The following is a 25202-nucleotide window of genomic DNA, read 5'->3' on the forward strand; positions in this document are numbered from 1 at the left end:
CCAACTGTTAACAGTAGCCATGTTTAGATAGGAAACTAAGATTGGTCAAGGGGACTTTAGCTTTTCCTCTATTTTTAAATGTTTTTAGGTATTCTTTGTATAATTAAGGATGAACTTTTAAAAATTTAAAGATGAATCAGACAAGGTTCCTGAATCCCAAAGTTACTATTCCACCGAGCTGACCTGTAACAATTTATTTAGTCATTGACCTATATTTGGCAGTTTAGGTTGTTTCCATTCTTTTATATTATAGATCTTTATACACTGTAGCTCCTTTTTCTTCTGTTGATTTATTTCTCTAGGATAAATTCCAAGAGTGGGATTACTGGATAAGATGGTATAAACATCTTTCTGGCTTGTGATATATTTTTCCACATTGCTTTCCAAAAATGTTGTGCTTCTCTTTCCCCATTATTACTACAAAAAAGCAAGTGAGCTCTCCTACCACCTGGCACCAACCTACTTTTCTATTGCCATCTCCTCCTTCTCAGGAATGTGCACTTTTCACTTCAGTTTTCAACCTGTTTTAGAATCGCCATCTCCTAGAAAACTGTCAGCTTATAATCTTTTTTCCTATGCCTAGTGTGCATGCATGTTATTGATGGAGAGATACGATTAACATTCATTCCCATTTTATAAATGAGAGCACTGAAGCTCGCAGAGGTCACGTAACTTGCCTATGTTCCCATAGTTAAGGAGTGGTAGAGTGTCTACTTGTAATCAAACCTCTGTACTCTCTCTGCATCTGGATGTGGTTCTCTCTCTGTTTGGAGTAAGCAGAGTTGGTTTGAACCCAAGTACCTGTTGCTTACCCATGTTCTCTTGGCACCAGCCCACACTTGTGTCCTCCTGCCTTTATGCCTGTGTCCCCTGTTCTTGGCCTGCTTCTCAGATTGCAAATTCGTTATTCCATACCCAAACTCCATTCCTTCTCTCTTTCATCCACTTTAACCAAAAGTACTAGACCAGTGGCTTTCATCCTTGGGGAGCTTAAACCAAAATGAACCAAACAAACTCAGGCTTGGACTCCACCCCCAGAAATCCAGATTCATTGAGGCGGGGGGTATAGTGTGGTCCTGGGACTGAGATTTTTTTTTTTTAAGTTCCCTGAAAACTTTGAAGTGAGAACTTCTGTATTAGATGCTATTCTTGGTTTCCCCCTCTGAGTTTAGGTGGCAACATGGCTGCTTTTTGTTTATCTAGTAATCACTGCCCTGTCTCTCTTAGCTGCCACCATCACTTGTATTCACTTGTCTTCCCTGCTGCCATTCTGCCTGTTCTGTTCTGTCTCTTTGAGCTCTCCCTTAGCAAAAGAACCTTGCTGTTTCTACCTTCAAACCTTTCCCCTTGCTAGTACTGCTGCCTGCAACCACTCCTCTCCTCTGTCCTAATCCTGTTGAGCCAAAGTTTTGCCTCATCCATACAGTTCTCTTACATCACAGCCCACACAGGTGGCTACTTCTTCTGAACTCCTTTTTCAATTCTCATCTGCTTCATTCTGTAGGCTTTTTTGTTTAGTGATGGAAGCTGGTACATGATTTTCATGTGTGGACAGGAGGAAGCACTCTCAATGGTTTTTAAGAGCACAGGATTGAGAAGAAGAATCATGTTTCAAATTCTAGGCTGCCAGTTACTTAACCATTCTAAGCCTCTGTTTTCTCATTTATAAATTAAAGATAAGAGCAATATACGTATATCTCACAAAGCATAACACAGTACCAGCTACATGATGAAAATATGATGCATGTTAATTGTAAGAAATAGGATATATGGTAATAAGACTGCTTTCTTTCAACTAAAGTAGTGGGAATTAAGAATTTATGCATCCAAATGAGCAATTTCCCTTATCAACTGCCCCTTAACTATTTGTTATATGAATGAGAAGAAGATACCCACTTATTTTGATGATGTTACAATTGCCCAGATCTTTTCCAGAAATCCTCTTTTGGAGTTGCCTACAGAGCAAGTTTATGAGTCAGAAAGAGAAAGTGTACTATTAGTTTTCTCTGCTTCTTTTTTTTTTTTTTACCAAAAAAGGTAATATCCAACTTCCTTGCCCACTTTATCAACTTTGGTGCCAAATGACCTTTAGCTTTTTTTCTTATAAATTGAATTTAGCCCAAGAGGAGATAGATGTGACTACTAAGATCAAGAACAAAAAGTGTTATGGATTTTTAAGGGAGTTTCAGAATAGAAGTTACCAAAAAAGTTCCCCCAAGGAGATTGCAAATGCCTAGAGAATAGGAGCTTTATCTATCTTTGGGTAGGGTTCTTAACCTGGAGTTAACTGAAGTTGGGTGCAGATTTTTGCCTTATATTTTCTTTCCAGTTAGAGGGTATATTACTTTATTATTTTCACAATTATTTATGACAGATAGGGGATAAGAATCCTTAAGAAAATATTTTACAGGTGCCAAGGTTCCTAGGAGAATGTTATAATGTTAACAATAAATTTAAATATTTAAGAGATAAAAAAAAAGTGCTTTCATATGCTAAGAGATACTATTCATCTATTTTTATAGCTCATATTATTATCTTAATGGTGGGGGGTGGGTTTGAATGGAACTACAGACATTCCCTCAACCTCTCCTCCTGGAATTCCTTTGTACAAGTGTTCCTGAAACAAACAGCTACCTGTGTTCTAATGTGTGGACTGTCATCTTGGAAAAAGGGTTTTTCTCTTGGAAAAAAGAAAATGGGACTGTCGGGATGCATACAGTGACTTTTCTGTTTTGTTAGTGACACATTCTAACACAATGAGTTAACTAAAACAAATGACACTAGAGTTATTACTTGACAGAACTGAGAGGTTAGCTTTCCATTGCTTATCTTCCAGTTCCCAATGCTATTTATTTTTAGAAGCACTTATTTTAAATGGAGGGTCTGAGGGAGAACAGTTTTCATGGTTTAAAAAAAAAAAAACACACCCAAATCCGAACATGAGAATTGGGAGGAGGATCCTTTTATCATTGTGTTTTTTGTCCAGTAGTGTGCTGGTAAACTGGCTCTCTAGGGGGAGAAAAACAAGTCCTGATAATGTGGGAAATGAAGGCAAAAGAAAAAAATTAAATTTCCCAGCTACTTACAGACCATGAACAAGTCCTTGAGACAGGCAGAGTGACCCTCTAGGAATTCAACTGCCTTGATGTTGATACTTTGCTAAGGGCAAAAGGCAGCCTTAGCTTAACATCATCCCAATCTCCAGGATCCTATAAGTCTCCTTTAACATATAAAGATTCCTTTGGAAAATTTATCTCTACCCTCCAAGATACAGGCTGGCAATTATCTTCCAAGCATATGGCCCACTGATATACATCTGAAGGGTCTCATGACTAAGGTTTTATTAGACAGTAATAAATGACCTTTTCTGAACAATAGCTAGCCCCCTCAAGGTCCTGGAAACCTTGCTTCCAAAATTCCTTAGAGACTTACACTATCCCTAACTCTCTTCCAACTGGAAAGTATATGATAAGTCATCCCTCATAACCTCAATGCAGCTCTTTCTGCCCCCCGGTCCTGTTCCCGTACTTTAATAAAACCACCTTTTTGCACCAAAGACATCTCAAGAATTCTTTCTTGGCCCTCAGGTCCAAACCCCAACATTTTCTACATCACTGATTTGTGATGTTTGTCAGTTTCTGTGGTGTATATATAGCAGGATTATCTCACAGAGAGATGGAACACCAAGGCTTTCTTTGTCCAGGGAGCAACTTTATTCGATGTGCTAGCACAGGCTCAGTGAGTTTGTAACTGAAAAACTGAGCCCTGAGTGCAGCGGGGTGTAGCCTTTTAAACAATTTCTACTTTTTTGTCTCCCATACATGTTAACATACAGACATACAGTCTGATTGGGCGGTCTATGTTACAGTCATGAGGAATGTCACATACGTGCACATAAGCCAGGTTGCCTTTCCTTGTCTTGAGGATTTCACCACATTCCTTAGGGAGGGGCTTCACATAAATACTCCTACTCTGGCGAATTTCACTACCAATGTGAGGCCACTAAATGCAATTGGGAAGAAATGCGCTGAATTTGTTCTTTTGAGCAAATACAAGTTGGCTTCAGTAAACCACTGTTTATAACCTCATAAACCTGCAGAAGGGCTTCTAGGGAGGTTTAGTTTTATAGCGGTGCTCTTTGGAACAAGCACAGTTTAAGAACAAAAAGTAGTTAGAAATATTAGAGGAGATTGAAATACATAATTTAAAACATATTACTCCAACTGCTTGATAAAATTTGTCCTCTTCTACCTCAAACCACTGTTAAAAAGAAAATCACAGGCCCAAAATGAAGTCTCTGATGCTAGGCCAGAGATCAAGGCTCAATATCTAACCTAACTGCAGTTTCAACCTTCCCCAGGAATGTAATCTTCACCAGTCAGTCTGGAATTTCTTAGTCAGCACAGGTAGGGTAATACACCAAATAAGACCCTTTAGTCCCCAAAAGGAAGGTGATCTTACCTGAAATTTTTTGTTTGTTTATGACTTCCTTTCCTGCCTTTTAAAGTCTTTCCCTTTCTGTAGCTCTTTGGAGCTCCTTTCTACTTGCTAGATGGAATGTTGCCTTATTCATGGGTCGTTAAATAAAGCCAGTTAGATCTTCAAATTTACTCAGTTGAATTTTGTTTTTAACATCACTAAGAATTTTTCTCCCTTTTCTTCCTCTCTACTTACACTCAAAAAATTTTTTTCTCCGAATTTACTACTCTCCTGGAGGAAAGATTCCTTTTTTTTTTAGAAGCTGATTAGAGGTAGGGTGGGAGGGGTGAGCTACTCTTTGACAGACAGGGGTGGAGGGGACATCTGGACATTAATAATCTGTATTCTATCATGTTATCTTTCCATATTTAAAGAAAAACTGAGCAGTAAAAAGGAAAACCACCTTCTCAAAGTTTATGGCTTGACAGTAACAAGTCTTTATAAACATTATCCTTTAGAGAAGAAAAAGCAGTATAAATATAGGCCAAGTCTTTTTATTTTCTTTCCATTTACTTATAGGCACTTCTTAATCTGTATCTACATTTCTAAACCAATGTAACTGATCAACTCTGAGTTAACAAAAAGTTAAAAGCCAAGCCAATTGTTTGTCTGTCCTAGCTGATTTTATTTTGGCTATCTGGTTAAAATTGCAACATGACCATGAGCAAGTCATTTGGCCTTTCTGAACCTGAGTTACATCATCTGACAAACAATAGGAATGAACCAAATGGTCTTTAAATTGCTCTCTAGCCATAAGAGTTTGTGACACTTGCATTGAATTGACACTGTTTATTAAAACAGCTTCATAATTTTCCATTATGAAACAGACTAATAATCTCTACTTTTAAAATGTCATAAACCTGTTAGCTTGAGTAAGTAGATGTATTTTATCTGACTTGACCAGTTTAACCAGAACTCTTCTGCCAATAGGAAGAACTTATTCTTTAGACTACAGTTTTCTCTGGTGCTCCCCCCAGACTTTGAGATTCATCAAACACATCTGGAGGAAGAAACCTCTCCGGAATTGGAGGAAGGTTCTCAGTATACATTAAGAATCTGATGGTCATCAGCAATTCTAGCCCTTGAGGATTCATATTCTTTTAACACACTTATTGTTCTCTAGTTTCCCTCTCTTCCCATCTGTTTCTTCCCCCCCCCCCCCCCGCTCCAGTCTGCCCCTATCTCAGGGATCCCAGTGGGTCTAGGAAAAGAATTGGGTGAGTGGGCAATAGGCATGTCTTTCTATCATCTTTGGTATTATATCATTTGGCTCTTACCTATCAAATACCTAATGATTCACTTTGTTTAGGAGACTCTTGGAAAATAATCACGACAATAACAATAGCTAATATTTACTGAACATTTATTATTTGCTTAGGACTCTACTGACATTTTGTTTAATTTCTAATGAACACATTAATCCTAGCCCCATTCTATCCATAAAGAAACTGAAGCTTAATGAGGTTAACCCAAGGCCGAAATGCGTGACAGAAGCAATCCCAGGGCTGCTTGACCTGTGTTCCTAACTGATTCTTGTGTGGTTATAACCAAATTTCCTAAAATAAAACTAGGCGTGAAAAGCAGAAGGCCAAATAAAAGCTCTAAGATGGGAATTGCACTTTACAAATTTTTCTAGCTAAAGAGAGGACATGGGCTCTCAGAGGAAGGAGGACACACACAGCTCTAAGGATTTGCCTCTTTCACTTGCTTCTCCTCCCCATCCCTAGAGTACCTTACTCAGTGGGTTTCAGACTCAACCCTGGGATCAGGCCTATCTGATTGTCAAACTCAGTATAGGTAGTTAGTAGTAATGGGTCATGACTCCCTGTCCCCAGTATTCTTGTTTCCTTGCCTGGTGTCACTTATTCAGGTGTGTGAAGACTCACCCAGTGAATAAACATCACAAGTCATCACAAAACTATGGACTTAGGGCCTTTTCTACTGGACAGAGAGACTGACCCTGGGATCATGACCTAATTTTCATTCCCAAAGACTATGAAACCCCAGTTCTAAGGAAAGGAAAAGGAAATAATACATTGCAGAAAAGTCTATAGTCCGTTGGGAGGTACAAAGGCATATATCTTCTTTTTTTAATTAAAAAAAATTTTTAATCATTTTACCAAGGCATACATCTTAAAGGACCCCTCCTTGCATTTTTCCATTTGGAGACTGGAGATGTCCTGAGTCATGATGGAAAGCTAAGAGCTGTCTCCCAGTTTGACTTAATTCTCCACCTTGAAGATAATCAACTGATAGGGAGAAGCCAAAAGTTTTTAGTTTAAAGCTAGAATTTTTTCAGTTGATAAAAAAACATGATGATGTGCAAATATGGGAAGAACTCAGGAAGAAAAAGATACTTTTCAAAAGAAAGCTTTGATGAATTGTCTGTTTGATGGAGAAATTCAAAGAGAAAGCAATTTTGGTGCTTCTTTTACTGTATTTTGATTTTAAATGGATTAATAGGCAAGACAGAATCCAGGAGTGAGAAGACACCAGGGGCATATATGGGCTTTGTGGAACCTGAATCTTAAATGATTTACAAGAGTGCTTTTGAGAAAAATAATATGAATATGAAATTAAGTATAGAGCCTTGGAAAAGGACATGTAAGTGAGAAATCTTGAGATGAAGCTTCATTATCTTTATAGAATATTCCTCTCTGGTTGGGATAGTTAAAATTTTTTTTTCCATCTAACTAGAAAATAGACATATAACTCTGAGGGATTCTTTGCTAAGTGACTACAGGGTTAGTGAGAGAGATGCAAAAGGGAGAATGTGAAGAAACCAATAAAACACTGAGGAATTACAGGGAGTTTACTAGATGGTATTGTGCAATATTCAATGAGAAGGTTATATGTGTACATGGTCTCAAACACCAGGATCTTCTTTAAGAAAAGAATGCCTGGGGGCACCTGGGTGGCTCAGTCGGTTAAGCAGCCGACTTCGGCTCAGGTCATGATCTCGCAGTCCGTGAGTTCGAGCCCAGCGTCGGGCTCTGTTCTGACAGCTCAGAGCCTGGAGCCTGTTTTAGATTCTGTGTCTCCCTCTCTCTGACCCTCCCCTGTTCATGCTCTGTCTCTCCCTGTCTCAAATAAATAAATAAATAAATAAATAAATAAATAAATAAATAAATAAATAAATAAAAACCGTTTAAAAAATTTAAAAAAAAAAAAGAAAAGAATGCCTGGAGGTGCCCAGGGCCACATGGACCACCTATGTAGTTTTCTTACTCAGAATCTGAAAGAGGAGATAAAGATTAATAGCATCTTGGCTATTAGTCTCCCTTCTAGTTTCTACTAATTATGTTTTGTTTTATACGCATCTTCATCATGGGCAATACAAATAGCCCACACAATTCAAACACTACCCACCTCCTCTCTTCTTTTTTTTTTTATTTTCTACTTATATCAACTGATGCTTAACTGTCAAAATAATGAGATGTCTCAACTTGGAAATTAAGTAATATTTATGAGACACATAGACCATTTTAAACTTTGAAAACATTTTAATCTTTATCAGATTTTTTTACAGCTAGTTTTAGGTACCTCAAAATGTAGGGTTAAACTAAACTGCAATGTCTCTTTTAAACTCTGGGGCAATAGAAGGAAAAAAAAGGCCTGAGATGGTGCCAGCTCAGCACTGTGGAGAATCCTAATTTCATGGAGTGGGGTTGATTTGGACAGTCTTATTACTAGTCAAAAGAATCTTAAATCCATTCAGCAGCTGACAGCCTGCATTTAAATTGGAAAAGAAAGATTGTCAGAATCTTTAGTGGTGACAGCACAATCCAGCAGCAAATTCCATGAGTTAAAGTAATAGAAAAGATGGTACCTTTAGATGAAGAATTAATGGAACGCATATAAGAGCCACTAAAAAACAAATACCTAAGCTTTAAAATATTTTACCAGGAAACAAGCAACAAAATATATTGCAGATCAAATACAGATGGGCAAAAGAGGAGGTTTCAACAACAGCAGATTGGCAGAAGAGCTTAGGAGACATGGTAATAGGTTCTCTCTGTCCTGAAGGGAAGCCAGCAGTCGGCAGGAGGGCCAATTTCCCTGCAGACTGGCACTCAACTTCTCATAATAATCAATAAAAAAATGTTGGACGCCTAGTCTCTAGTTCTTGTGAGATTGTCCAAAGTGCCTTGGGCCAAGATACTAATGCATCAGGAAAGAAGCATGAGAAAGGGAAGAAAGACTCTCACTATGCCTCCATTCGTCCCCCTTTTCACATGGCCAAGAGTGGAGCCCAAGCAGGAGAAGAGCATTTTCCAACATAATAGAGATAAGTAGTACACTCAGCAGGAGAGGCTGGAGCAGCGTTTGTAATTTTAGTCCAGGAGGAGGTTCAGTGACCCTACATTAGTGTGCTTTGTGCTTTTGTGGGGGTGAAAAGAGAATCTTCCTTTTCTTTTTTCTTTCTTTCTCTTTTCCCCTTGGATTCCAGGGAGTTGCTCAACTTACATATTCTGGAAGCATGGTTTTATAGAATATGAGGCTTATCCAATTATCTTCTCATCTAATAGTATATAGGCAGTAGTTTGTCCCAAGTCATAGGAGGCAGCCTGATTGTCCATCTGTCCGTCGATCCATCCATCCACCCTTCTAGTAAATCGTTAAGGATAGTCTTCCAAGTAACAGGCAGTATTTTAAAAATATTGCAAATACAATTCCTATTGTCAAGGAAAGTATGGTCCAGTTCAGGGCTAAGATAGCTCTATGATAAATGTGATTGACAAATGAGTGATATTGACAATAGAGAAGGTCACAAAAGGCTTAGAGAGGCGAGGAAAGGCTTAAAAGGGGGAAACAGACTTGATCTAGAATCTGAGTGGGTGGGAAGATTTTTAATACTTTACACAAGGTATGGAAAAGCCCTCTGGGTGAGGCAACAACATAGAGGCCTATATGTATGCTACAGAATGAATGTTTGTGTTCCTCCAAAATTTATATGCTGAAGCCCTAATCCCTAATATGATGGTGTTTGGAAGTGTGGCCTTTGAAAGGTAATTAGTTCATGAAGGTGGAATTCTCATGAATGGGATTACTGCTCTTAGGAGAGGCATGAGAGATGATCTCTCTTGGCCATGTGAGGACACACTGAAAAGGCCACTGTCTACAAGCCAGAAAGTAGATCCTCACCACACATTAGACCTGCTAGAGCCTTGATTTTGGATTTACATGACTCTAGAGCTGGGAGAAACACATGTTTCTTATTTAAGCTACCCAATCTATGATGTTTTTTGTTAAAGCAGCCTGAACTAAGACAATGTATATAGATTTTGGAAACCCATGTAAGAAGGAAAGTGGGAACGTCAATACTGAGGGAGACTGTGTGCAAAAATGGTCATAATTTTCTGTTCCTCCCCATATTCATACCATTTGCAACATGACTTTGTAGCCCTTCTCATCAGGAAATAAAATCTATTTCCCTACCCCTTAAATCTGGGCTGGCTTTATAACTGCACTGACCAATGAAATAGCAGAAGTAATCATGTGCCAATTTTGAGCCTAGGGCTTGACAGACCTTGCACCCCTTTTCACTCTCCTGGAACCCTGGTCAGTTGCCACATAAACAAGTCCAGCTACTAGGCTGGAGGATGAGAGACCACATGAAAGAGAGCCCAGTTGTCCCAGCCAGAGCCATCCTAGTCTAGCCAAGAACCAGCAATTTCCACACATGTGAGAGAATATTGTCTATAATTAGGAGAGCTGCCTACTTGAACCATACGAATGGGCCCTAATAAGATAAGAAGCACCCAGCTGACCTGTAAACTCATGAGAAATGCTTATTATTTTAAGCCACTATGTTTAAGTGTGATTTGTTACCCTGCAATAGCAATAGCTAAGAAGCTTGAGATCTTTATTCTATAAATAACATAAATTATTATTAGTAGGTATTATAATAAGGAAGGTCCATTAGTAAGTTTCCTGTCAACATCACAGCGGAATGTAGTGATAATTTTAGTTGATTTAAAATTAATTTTATTTTACGGGGCGCCTGGGTGGCGCAGTCGGTTAAGCGTCCGACTTCAGCCAGGTCACGATCTCACGGTCCGTGAGTTCGAGCCCCGCGTCAGGCTCTGGCTGATGGCTCAGAGCCTGGAGCCTGTTTCCGATTCTGTGTCTCCCTCTCTCTCTGCCCCTCCCCCGTTCATGCTCTGTCTCTCGCTGTCCCAAAAATAAATAAACGTTGAAAAAAATTTAAAAAAATAAAATAAAATAAAATAAAATTAATTTTATTTTTATCAAAATAATAAACGTACATAGTTTAAGAAGTGAAATACTATTATAAGGCTTATAAAAGAAAAAAATTAGTCCCAAGCTATGTACCTACCTATGCCCCAGTAAGTACTGTTTCTTAGCTTTCTCTTCTGTAATTTATCTTCATATTTATAAATACTATGTTTAGTTTTTTTTATTTACCTACTTTAAAAATTATCTGTTGACTTCATGTTATAGAAGATAAGAATTTTCTTGTCTCCCTATTTCTCTTTTCTATCCCATTTCCCTTTATCCTAATCTATCAATTTAATAATTGACATTATTAATTTAATCACTATTTTTAATTGAGTATTCAATGTTATATTATTATATTTATATAAATATTGTTCACTATTAGGCATATATGATAATTTCTTTCTATACAAATTTTGTTTTTCTTCCTTCCTGCCTCACTCTTTTATTTGCTTAGTTTTCTAGGTACCTATTACTAATTTTCCCCAAATATAATAATAGAAAAAATTTATTTCAATTCTACTTTTCACATAATCAAAAGCATGTTTATTTATTTATAATTGATGAACTAAATAATTTTTTGAGGTCTCCATTGTAGAGTTCTTTTGCTCTATTTTGGACTGGTTTTCTGTAGGTATAACCATCACTCTACCATTTCTTATGCCAGACAGCCTGTTTCCTGGTTCGTGTCTTCTTCCCTTTTGATTCAACCTCTTACTGTGGGGGAGCATATCCTTCAGCAGCTTCTGGAGAATGAGAGCTTGCACAACTAAAATATCTTTATTCTAACTCATGCCTAATTACTTAGCCAATAGAAAATAACTTTCTCTCAGAATTTCTAATGCATTGCTTCACTCTGACTTTCAAAGTTACTCTTGACAAGTTCCTTGAAAGGCACAAATTATCAAAGTTTACTCAAGAAGAAATCAATAGGGGCGCCTGGGTGGCGCAGTCAGTTAAGCGTCCAACTTCAGCCAGGTCACGATCTCGCGGTCCGTGAGTTCGAGCCCCGCGTCAGGCTCTGGGCTGATGGCTCAGAGCCTGGAGCCTGTTTCCGATTCTGTGTCTCCCTCTCTCTCTGCCCCTCCCCCATTCATGCTCTGTCTCTCTCTGTCCCAAAAATAAATAAACGTTGAAAAAAAAATTTAAAAAAAAAGAAGAAATCAATAACCTAAATAGATTTATATTTATTAAAGAAATTCAATTTTTAGTTTAAAAAATGTTCTGACAAAGAAAATACCAGGCCCCGATGACTTTGCTGATCAATTTGCTAAGCATTTAATGGAGAAATATTACAAAATCTACACAAAGTCTTATAAAAAATTGAATTGATGGGGAAATTATTTCCCAATTCATTCTATGAGTCCGGCATTATCCTGATACCAAAGCCATGCAAACATAAGAAAATTATAGACCAATAGCCTTCCTGAGCATAGATGCAATAATCCTGAACAAAATTTTAGCAAATGAAATCCAGTTATTTATAAAAATTGATAACACATTAGATCAAGTGTTATTTGGCTTGTGGAGGAAATGGTACTCTCATACACTGCTGGAAGGAGTGTAAAATGGTATAACCATTCTGGAACACAGTTTGATGGTTTCTTAAAAAGAAATACATACACCTAACATATAATCCAGCTATTCTAGTCCTAGGTATTTACCCTACAAAAATGAGAACACGTCCATAGTAAAGACCTATCATAAATATGTACAGCAGCTTTATTTGTTATAGTCAAAAACTGGGAATAACCAAATGTTCCTCATCTGGTGAATAAACTGGTATATCCAGACAATAGAATATGACTTAGCAAACAAAAGAAATAAACTATTGATATAATAAGAATATAGATTAATATAAAATTAATTATGCTTAGTGAAAGACACCAGACAGAAGAGAGAATATTCAGTGATTCCAACAACAAAAATTCTAGACAATTAAAACTAAACTGATAGAAGATTTATTGTCATCTAGGGGCAAGAAAGGGAAACAGGGAAAGATGGAAGAATGGGATTTCAAGTAAAATTTGGAAAGCAACAGATATGATCATTATATTGATTGTGCGGATGATTTTAAAGATATATACTTATATCAAAACTCAAAGAACTGTACACTTTCTATATATGCCCTTGTTTGTAAGTCAATTACATTTCAATGAACTGTTAAAAATGTTCATTTTCATTTTCTTTGGCTTGGTAATCATCTGTATTCATCTTTATCATGCCTGTGTGGTATCTCCAGTCTGACTCCAGCCTCTTTCCTTTCTACCACATAAGGGAGATAGGAATGCAACACTGTCTAAACTCAGAGAGACATCTTAAAGGAATGAAAGCAGTCTGCTCAAGGGTATTCTTGCTGGTTTCAGCTGGGCAAACAAAAGCGTATATTGCCTGTATCTATACCGGCAGTGACGTTTTCTGACATTAATTTCCTAACAACTGGAGACCTATAATTCAAATTGAGCCAGTCAGCCAGACTTGAATGACCATGCAAATTAATTTTTGGTCTTAAAAGAAGGGGGGGGGCGGTTCCTCAGCACCCATTCCTAGAGATTCTTATTTAGTAAATCTGAGGTGGAACACAGGGAATTTGCATATAAATTAAAATTAGAAACAATAGCATTAGACAAAATTAACATTTTCACCCTTGCCACCACTAGAACCTCCCACCATCATCAAGCTGTTGTTCTCTTCCCCTCTGACATCATATTAAATCCTCTCCCACTTGCCTAATTTTCACCTATGCAAATCATGGTGACCCACAATGCAAATTCTACCTCTTCTTTTGTGACTAACCATCTCTCCCTATTTCATTTCTTCTCACCTGTCTCCAACCCCTTTTGTTTGAGTCAAAACAATCCAAAGATCCCAGGCTAATCATAAAGGTATTCCTTTCTCTGGGTTCCAAGTCACTATGTAGGATGAAATATCCAGGGTTTCAAAACAAAGGTTTATTTACAGAAAATTAGCTCTTTTGCATCACACAAGTCACTGTAACATCTTCTTATGCAGCACCAGTATTTCTTTACTTGCTCACTACATTGGACTCTGTCTATGGACAACTAGTATTAAAGCCTAGAGCAAAGTTGTTTATTTTTGCCATCCAAATTTCTGAGAAGAAGATATTTTAGATAAGCAATTCACCACTGTCTTTGATCTCGAGCTATCAGCTTCAAAGTATAACATTTAAAAATAATTTTATGTGGTTTCTATTATTTTGTCTGCCTTGCATGCATTGAAGCTTGTTTTAAGACGTCTCTTCTGTTTTTGAGCATTTTTGTAAGATGGTCAAGTTAGATGTTTGTCCTTTGTGATAAAACTCAACAATGTCTTTGAGTTTCCCAGACTTAATTGATTACTGTATTAAACAGTGGTAACATGAATGCTTTGCTTTTCCTTATATGACATTTGCTGAGAGTATAGGTTTGATGCCCACTCTTAATCTCTCTGAAAGAGCATTGGCTTCTATTTTCTCTCTTGTTTTTGTAGCTTTTCTTGAAGAAGAAAAAAAAATTACACTTTGTATATCTAATATGTTTGGTGGCAGGGAGGGCAGTTAACAATACTTCTACTGCACAGTGGTGATAAACTTTTCTCTTTGTCAGGTCCAAGAAAAAAAATGTGTTAAAGTAGAATATTTGGACAATACATTGCAGAAGCGATATAAATATACTTCAGAGGTCTGGTCAAGGGATATAGTTGATTTTACTTTTTTCTGGTTTAAGGTCTTAGAGACAGTAGAATGAAGTGGGCATAGTCAAAAAGCAGTAGTAACACTAATTATCTAGGACTGGGAAAACAGGTTCCCATATTCTATTCTTCCACCTATGTGATCTTGGGCAAGGCTGTGCATTCTTTTGTTTATTCATTCATTCATTGTTCAAGTATGTCCTTGGCACAAAAACAGACACTCAGATCAATGAAACAGAATAGAGAACCCAGAAATGGACCCGCAAATGTATGGCCAACTAATCTTTGACAAAGCAGGAAAGAATATCCAATGGAATAAAGACAGTCTCTTCAGCAAGTGGTACTGGGAAAAGTGGACAGTGACATGCAGAAGAATGAACCTGGACCACTTCCTTATACCATACACAAAAATAAACTCAAAATGGATGAAAGACCTAAATGTAAGACAGGAAGCCATCAAAATCCTCAAGGAGAAGGCAAGCAAAAACCTCTTTGATCTTGGCCACAGCTGCTTCTTACACAACATGTCTCTGGAGGCAAGGGAAACAAAAGCAAAAATGAACTATTGGGACCTCATCAAAATTAAAAGCTTCTGCACAGTGAAGGAAACAATCAGCAAAACTAAAAGGCAACTGACAGAATGGGAGAAGATATTTGCAAACGACATATCAGATAAAGGGTTAGTATCCAAAATCTATAAAGAACTTATCAAACTGAACACCAAAAAAAGAAATAATCCTGTGAAGAAATAGGCATTGTCCAAGTATGTCTTGAGCATCATCTGTGCATCAGACATTGTGGAAATCTCTGGTAATGGAGGGGGAGAACACAGCCCTTGCTCTTATAGAGTGTGTCAGGCATGAGAATATGCCTCAAAGGTCTCCAGCTACAGTAGCACAATGGCCTCAGATTCTGTCCTCTGAAATCCACTGTACCATTTGTACAAGACCACATTTCCCATAGGCTGTTTTCCCTAGTGACTGATGGTGACAGGCAATGTACTAAGGCAAGTACATTTCTGGGGGACATGGTACTCATAAAATGGTTGATTATGACTTGAGAACTCAGTGATGGTCTTGCTGAACATCCTTAGACTACACAGTGGTCTAGTTTCTTCCCATTCTGCCTTATTTCCTTCACTCAGGGTCAGACTTTCATCAAGTTCTGATGGCTCTCTCAAACTTGTGTTCCTTCCCCATTTTCTCTCTCTGGCATTTCTCATACTAAAAATCCTTGCATACTTAATATAATCTTGGTGTTTGCTTCTTAGGGAACCTAGACAAACATATGGAACATATATTCTATTGGAGAATACAAGAAAATAAACATGTAAATAATAAGGCAATTTCAGATAGTGAAGATTGTTTAGGATAATAAAATGGCAGACTGTAACAGATTGATCACCAGGGATGGGGTTTGGGGAGGAAGCACTTTATTCTTTAGCTTATATGGGCAGGGAGGATGTCTCTGGGCATGTTATATTCTAGCTGAAAGTCAAATGATGAGATATAAATAGGCTGGGGAGGAGGAAGTGGGCAATGTGAAGGGCTGGAGCCGAGAAAGAGCAGCATGTTTGGGGAATGTAAAGACAGGAATCTTAGGGGTGCCTGGGTGGCGCAGTCAGTTAAGCGTCCAACTTCAGCCAGGTCACGATCTCGCGGTCCGTGAGTTCGAGCCCAGCGTCGGGCTCTGGGCTGATGGCTCAGAGCCTGGAGCCTGTTTCCGATTCTGTGTCTCCCTCTCTCTCTGCCCTTCCCCTGTTCATGCTCTGTCTCTCTCTGTCTCAAAAATAAATAAAAACGTTAAAAAAAAAAAAAAGACAGGAATCTTAGTAGCATCCTCCAGGGCAGTGTGGCAGGAGGTAAGATTAGAAGGACAGATAAAACCTTGGTTCCAAAGGGCCTCAAAGGCCATGATAAGGAATCTACATTTTATTCTAAATGCAATAAAAAACCATTGGAGAGGGGGCGCCTGGGTGGCTCAGTCGGTTGAGCATCCGACTTCAGCTCAGGTCACGATCTCGCGGTCCGTGAGTTCGAGCCCCGCGTCGGGCTCTGGGCTGATGGCTCAGAGCCTGGAGCCTGCTTCAGATTCTGTGTCTCCCTCTCTCTCTGCCCCTCCCCCGTTCATGCTCTGTCTCTCTCTGTCTCAAAAATAAATAAACGTTAAAAAAAAAAAAACCATTGGAGAGTTTGAGCAGAAGTGTGGCACAATTTGATTTATATTTTTGAAAGATTACTCTGGCTGCTGAGAGAGAATGGACTGGGGGGGTGGGTGGGTGAGTAGGACAACAAGTAGAGAAGTTATTTTACAAGAATCTAGGTGAGAGCTGGCATAGGTTGGGACTATGATAGTGATAGTGCTGGTGAGAAAAATAAAAGGATTGAGATATGCTTTTCAGGCATATCTGTTAAACGGCTTAGTTTTCTCTGTCTTAATTTCATCATTTTAAAAATTGGGATAGTAATAGTACCTACCTTATAGTAGGTTATAGTAAAGATTAAATTATATGTGATATATAAAATGCTCCCTACACCAAATAAATTTTAGCCCCTTTTCTTATGGAAGTAATACTGGGTGGAAGAGAGTAAATTCATGCTGTATTCTAGTTCTGCCACGAACTTAAGATGTGACCCCAGTTCCCTATCAGTATAAAGTTGGGAGGGGATGGTGATTATAAAATCAGAGACTATTAGAGCTGTATGGGACCTTTGAGGTTATCAATATCATCCTACTAGTGAAGGAAGAACAGGCAACACAGGAGTATAAAACCATGTCCTGCAAGAAGCTCCTGACACTGAACTCTGTGGCTTTGTGAGACCCTTTCCATTATGAAACTCCAGTGACTCTCAGTACTCCACAATTTTACTAACAATCCTTCTATAAGGGTCTCTGGGGTCTTTGTCAGACTTTTTCTCAGTTCTTGGATCATTGTATTTCTCTTCCCATCTGACCTGAGTTTGCAGGTTTCTCAGAAGCAATGCAGAAAATAATATGTCAAGTCAAAGTTTGTTTTCTTTCCTGTGGCTCCACACTTGAGCACACAATGATTCATCTCATTGAGAGATGTTATGCTTTCAACACCCCCTTGAGATCTTGATTTCTGCCTAGGTTTCTTGAAAACTTCCAACTAGGTAGAGTAGTCTTAATATTATTAAAAGTTAAACAACAAAATATCATGCTCCTTTTACCAAATAATAGGAAATATAAAGTACCACTCATGAAGTAATCTCTTCATTTTAAAATTTCTATTAAGGTAAAAATTCAGACATTTTCAGAAGAATAGAGAATGCTACAAATGATTTCATCCATCTTCAACTCATACCTGATTTCTTCAGTGACTAAATAGCTGTGGGGAAGGTGGAGCTATTTTAGGTTAACAGACACTTGCCAGGGTGTTGTACCTTCAGAAATAGTGGAGAATTTTGGTTGGACTAGCTTTCCTTCAGATGGTAATTATAAAATCTGGACAATATATATTTTTTTAATTATTAAATTGGAAAGTGACCAAAATAAAAACTAGAAGAATCCTTGGAAGAAAAATTTCCATGAATGAGATCTGAAGGTTTGCAGGCTCTTTCTAGCAGAAAGCCACCATATTACTGGTTTGAGGTATCAAACACAGTCTGGGGCAAGCAGAGCAGAAAGTTAGAGGGATAATCCTGGAAGGGAGGGAGCTGCACAAGAGGAGAGCCCCAAACATACATAAAATCTGCCTAAAACCTTGGATGACTGTTTTACATGGTCTAAAGAATGCCCTAGGGGGTCTTGAAAAATAACAGTAGCTGAAAGCTGAATGAACTGTATGGAGAGCTCATTTACTGTTCCTACAAGGAATACAGAGTTGGGAGTTTGAGTTCATCCAAATTAATTCCTTCTAAAATAAGAATTACTCTTCAAAGAACATAACAGAATCTACAGACCCTACACTGTATAATTCATAATGTCCCATTGCCTTTCAAAAATCATTGGATGTACAAAGAAATCATAAAAGATACTCAAGGAAAAAAAAGCATTAAATAGAAACCTACCCTGAGAGGATCCAGGTGATGGGAACTGCACACAAGGACTTTAAAGCAGCCATAGTAAATATGTCCAAAAACTTCAGGGAAAAAAAATATGTATGCGTGTATGTGTACACACACACACACACACACACACACACATACACACACACAATGAATGGAAAAGAAGGAGAAATTTCAGTAGAATTTAAGGCAGAAAAGAGAAGCTTTCCCAATGCTAGTATCCTTCCTACTTGTCTAGGCTTTGGTATTTTTTCTAAGCACGAGGCTCTAATTTACTCACTCAGCCTTATGAAGACACACTTGATAATTATTCAGCATCATCTATCCCAGTTGAAGTAGGTCTGATCTCAACGGCAAAGAGGGTAGATGGTGGTATTAGTGATGCTGGTGGTAGCAGTGGTGGCAGACAGAAACGAAATTCTAATTGAATACAAGGATATACAAAGAAAGTATTGTAAATCCTCGCTCTAATTAAAGGAGATTATACATCTATGGTATTTCCCATGAACTTTGGCATTAGATCCTGACCTAATTTATGTTTACTCCAATGTTTCTTGAGAAAGGGAAGGATTTACACAACTAGTAATATCTGAGAGTAAGAATACTTCGTTCTAGTCTCTAATACTCCAATCAATTTGGAGACACTAGTTGTCAGTTAAAATCCCAGGAAATCCAAATTTTTTCTTCTCCAAAACTTGGATGAAATTATCTCTTTATAGCTATGACATTTAACATCATTTAATGAATTCCAGACCTGGATTGGGTCTTATCCAACCTCTTATCTTGGTAGTAATAACACTGTCCTGCTTACTATATGGAATAGTTTGAACAAAAAATTAGATGATGACAAAATAACAGTAACTTACATTTTTTGAGGAATTACCATTTTCCAGGCATTGTTCTAAGTGCTTTCTTTTCATGTATTAACTCATCTAACACTAACAACAGTGATGTAGTTACTATTTTTATTAGCCTCATTTCACAGATAAACAGAGGTAAAATAGTGTGCCAAGGTCTCCCACTTAAGATGTAGGGGTGGGATTCCACTCTGGTAGACTATAGTGAATATGTAGGAATAAAGCATTCTCAGCTTGTTAAGAATATTAAGAATGTGAACTAGTACAACCACTATGGGCAGCAATTTGGCAACAGTCCTACAATTAAATAATGTTCACTCCTATGAACTGGAAATTCCACCCATGGTATTCACGAAGACAAACTCATACATATGCAGCAGGTTACACAGAAGCAAATGTTCAGTGAACATTATTTGCAGTAGGGAAAAACCTAACTGTCCATCAATAAGTGAATAAGTAAATCAATTGTGGTATGTGTGCATATACCTATATATATCAATATACATACATATATTATACACATATATGTATATATGTATACATGTATATTGATATACATATTGATATATATACCACATATATATTTAGTGAGATACTCTATAACAATTCAGTGAGTATGTATCAATATTATGTAGATCTAGAATTTTGCTCTCCAATGTGGCAATCACTAGCTACATAAAGCCACTGAGCACTTGAAATGTGGCTAAAGATATATGTTAGAATAATAATATTTTGTATATATTGGGTTAACTAAATATATACTAAATTTAATTTTTATCTGTTTCTTCTTGCTTTTTAATTGATATTGCCATGAGAAAAATGTAAACTACATATATAGCCCATATTATATTTTTGTTGGAGAGCACTGATCTAGAAAATATAATTTGAGTTAAAATAAGAAAGCTACAAAATGATAGATACAATATAAAAGAATCTGTAAACACTACACTACAAAGCATGTAAAACAATACTATCTACTGTTCATAAAGCATATACATAAAATTAAAATACAAAAATATGGACTGAAATGGCACCCTACAAAGTCATAATAATTCCCCCCTAGAGAGAACAGGTAAGGAGATGGAATCTGGAGAGAGAAACAAAGGGAACTTGAATTTTGTTTAAAATATTCTATTTTATCTATATAAACAAAGTATCTGAAGCAAAAAGGACTAAATAGTAATGTCTGATAATTTTTGAAAGTGGGTTATTTTTATGTTTTGGTGTTTTATTTTAATGTTGCAAAGATGAAATAGAGCAAAAAATTGAAATCAGACTAATATAACATGCAGTCATCCATTCATGCACATATATATATAACCATACATTCACACTTTATCAACCCTCCAGTCTTAGGCACCATCTTTAACCAAAGAATCCAGCAAAGAGCACCTTGAGGATATTCAAGTAAATCTGAGACATTGAGGAGAGAGGCGAAGTCCACGCACTATCATCTGATAATTGTGTATATCTATTAAAAAAGGTAATGATTTTTTCTGACTATATAAAAGTACCATATGCTCACTGTAGAAGACTTTAAGTTTTTAAAGTGTTAAAAGAAAAAACAATTTCTCATAGGCCTGTCACTAAGAAAAAAATCACTGGATATCTTGGGTTATTTTTTTTTTCAGTCCCTGAGTATTTGGATTTTACTTTTGCTAATATCTGACAGATATTTTGAAATGAACCCCTCAGTGAAATATGATTGTTTTGTCTTTGATCAAAGTAATCTTTGCCTTAGGGCTCTAGCTTGGGCTTGTGATATCTTTCTTTCTTACTTTTAAAAAATCAAAACAAAAATAAAGGCAATAGCTAATATTTACTAAAGGGAAGAACTTGTATGCTTTTCAGTGTAGGAACTATTATAGTTCCCATTTTACACAGAAAAGATGAGGACTGGAAAGGAGGTTTCTATTATAATTCCCATTTTATTGTAAAGAAACTGAAATTTAGAAAGGTTAAGGAGCTTGCTCAGATCACAGATAGAGATAATAATGATGGAGATGTCCACACCTCCAAACTGAGGTCTTACAAACCCCACAGTCCATATTCTTCCTCTATCTTCTACCACGCTCCAGCATATGAGCTTACTTATTTCCTTTTGCTAACCAGTATAATGTGTCAATGTTTGAGACCAGTAGAAGGAACATATTTGATATAGAATCTGTTAGGCACTGGTACAGCCAATCAAATGACTCTTATCTTTTATAAAAACATCTCTTCCTTCAGTTTCTCTCACTAGGCCTATCAGGTTTGGGTTGGGTGCCTATTGCCAACTCCTGGTTCCACCTAGCTGGTACTCAGAAATTGTCCATAATGCTAAGGAGCAGACTAAATGGCTTATTTTTGCATTTCATGTTGCAGCCCTAGGAGGAAACTTGTATGGTTACCAGCTTACAAACAAAAATAAATAAGGAAATGAGAACCATGTTCAATATGAAAATGGCCTGCCAGTGACTGGGGCCCGGGATGAGCCTTTCAAAATATGATAGAAGATAGAGGTGTGGCAGGAGACGAGTGGCAGAGGGATAAATCAAAGTGTGGAGACAACTTTAGCCAAAAGACTGACAGCAACAGACTCTGGGCAGTTAACAAACTCTAGTAACTCTATAACAGATAGAGAGGAAGAGATCCTTAAGCTAATTTTCATTCAATTCTTGTCCATTGGAGGGTGAGGAGCAATCATCACTGGGGGTCTTGGCAGTTGAGATAACATGCTGACTGAGGTGGGCCAGAGGAGAGATGAAGATTATGTACCTGTTGCTGGGACCTAGCCACTCCTTTAGCCTTAAACCAGAATTCTACCCCAATACCCCTCCCACTGAATTGTTGGTATGGGTTCCAATAAATACTGTTTGTGCATTCCATAACTATTCTATGTTCTATCAAAGGCTTGGGTTTCATAATATTGCATACACATGATGAGTATTAATTAGCAAAAGAACACTCTTGTCCATGATGAGATGTAGAACACAGTCCCTGAGGTCAGGGAATAGTGAATTAGTGAGTGGAAAGAAACTCCAAGCATGTATCTGAGATCTTGATTATTAATGTCGAATGACATGAACACAGGAAAAAAAAAAAGTAACATAAAAAGTGAAGAGAACAACCTCCTAATTTTCCCACTCTTTTAACTTAGATCAAAACACGGAAATTAAGTATAGTCAAAAACAAATTTTTGCTTCAGCTGCATGTGTCTATATCAATTCTCTCTCCCGCCAAGGGGTAAGTATGGCAGGAAGAATTGTTTATCTTCTGAGAAAGGAAGCCAATGCACCAATTTTTAACTGAAAGAAGCAAGGGGGGAAAATCATTGGACAGCATTGTCTTTGAAATTGCTTTGCATACGTTTTCCCAGGCTCTAAGAGGAACATTTGTCTGGAAGGCAGACCTGTCCTTATATTCCACCTACAAGCTTAAAATGAGTTTTCATAGTCATTCAAACATTATAAAAAGCTTCTATTATTCCCACCCTTCCCAAATGAGCCCGTAGGAGTGGGATGGAATAGTTGATCTGAGCTCTCCCAGTTACTCTAATCTCTTCCTTGACAGGAGCTGTTGAGACTTGCTCTGGTTCCTCCTTTCACAGATGGAAAAGCAACACTGTACCTATATCTCAGGGCAATGCTGTTATTGGCAAGGCCTCTAAGAATAGAAAACAAAACAACTAATGACACAAGAGGGGTATAAAACCTCATAACATGGGACTGTCGGCCAAAATCAGAACTGACTCAGTATAGTAGCATCCCTGCCCCCCCTCTGCCTCAGTGACAACACAAACCTCCAAGCGATTAGACTAAAGGGGGATGTATATTTCTGGGCTACCTGAGGCACCTCTGACTCTACATTTCTAAAGAATTCATGGACCCACTTTAGACATCAGAATAAATGGCAACAAGGATGAGAAGTGTGGTGACTTTCTGTGGCAGTGTAAGGCTGGACCCCACACAGTGTTTTCTTGTGGAGAACAATCTGCACTTTTAAATCAATTGGACTTCCCAACCATGGTCTGCTGCTCAGTAAAGCAGTTTTGTGACCCTTCTTTCTGCTTATGGGCTTGGCATTGCCACTCCTCCCAAATCTCTTTAAGCAATCACTCCCAGGTTCCAGCAATGTCGTCCCTTTGCCTTCATCAGTAAGATACATCCTTTGAATTCAGTGCATTTGCTTGTTTACTTATTGGTTAAAAATAAGTAGAGAGAGAGAGATCTTTTTATTAGACACATGGTTTCTATGTTCATCAGTTCTACAGACATACTATTATAAATATGTTCTACTGGGCACTTGCACCAAAGGGCTTTCTCTGAAGGGAAATTGGTTAAGATGGACAATGCGGATAAGAACTAGGCTCTGGAGTCAAACCAGCTGGGGCTCACTCTTTGCTCTGTCACTTAAATAGCTGTGGATTTGGGTGAAGTTACCTCACTTTTCTAAGAGTTTTTCCATATCTATAAAATAAGCATGACACCAATATCTGTAATGAGGTTTGTTGTGAGGCTTATGTTATGTGTCTGGCACATAATGAGAGCCCAATATTATCATTAAAAAAATAAACATAGTCTCCAATTTGTGGAGTTCATAGTATAAAGGGGAAGGTAATTATTTAAAGAGATGGATAATTATATCAAGACAAAAGTGTTATAATCAACATACACACAAAAAAGTACAATAAAGCACAGATGAAAATAGCTATTCATTTTGTCAGAAAGGGTCATGTACTATTTCATTGCAAATGGCTGAGAAATGAAGAGGGCTCTAGGCAGAGGAAACAGCAAGAGAAGAGGGAGGATCCATGAAGTAAAAGAAGATGCAGCCATAAGGGGTTGACAACCCAGCCACATGAAGGGATGGTGGCTTTCTGAACTCTGTGAAGTGTTAACCCCTATTAATCCTAAGAGATCTGTTGAATAATCTAGTAGAGTCAGGGCATACATGTTTCTTTAGCCTGATGACCAATCTACTACAAAAGATAAACTGGCCAGGAAGGGAAGGGTGGAACACACTGTGGAAGGACTAAGGCCATGGGTACCTACCCAATCTGCTGGTTACAGTGGTTGAGTCAGTCAAAATCCAGTCAGTTTTGGTTTTTGACTCATTGATTCCTCATTCAAGAAGGCTGCATCCCAATTATGTATTGTCATTCATGAAGTCAGATAGGGCACAAGCCAAGAAAAGAGATTTCCTGGTCATAGTTATCTTGAATTTGTTCATTAACTAGTTCATTTGTTCATAGAACATTTTATTTGTCATACTAAACCTCTCAATTTGGTCAGACTTATTCTCCAGAAGGCTAGAGACTGATTTGTCCATTATAGCAATTGAACATATGCTGGTTTAATTTTGTTTCCAATGTCCAGATGACCTTTTTTCTTTGCATTTATGTGCAAATGAACAAAAAACTTACAAATACAAAACTTTAGGTAGAAATTCACAAAAATGGGGAGACTTGCGGTAAAAGTCAGAAAAGCTTTTTCTCTCTCCAGTGCAAGAGAGCACTCAACCTTTGACGGGAAGGGAGAATCAAGCTTGATAGATGCATTAGTTGAAGTATACAGACAAGTCAAAAAGAAGTTTCAAATGAAAAGATGGTGACTAAGCCAAGGATTTGCATGTTATTCCATTGTTATTAAAGAATATATTCTAGTCTATTTATTGCTAAATACCCTTCTTAAACATTATTTTCTAGTTATTTTAGGAATAATCTATTTATACGTTACTAGTTTATTTCCACTGTGGTCAGGAAAAATATGATTTCAATTATTTATCATTTATTGGAAATTGTTTTCTTGTCCAGCATATGCTCAATTTTGGTAAATTTCCATGTACATTTGAAAATATTGTGCATTCTGTAGTTACTGAATGTATGATTGTGAATCTGTTTATTTCTGCACTTAATTCTGTTACATTA

The sequence above is a fragment of the Lynx canadensis genome, chromosome B3 (assembly GCF_007474595.2).
Source record: "Lynx canadensis isolate LIC74 chromosome B3, mLynCan4.pri.v2, whole genome shotgun sequence".
NCBI classification, from domain to species: Eukaryota; Metazoa; Chordata; class Mammalia; order Carnivora; family Felidae; genus Lynx; species Lynx canadensis.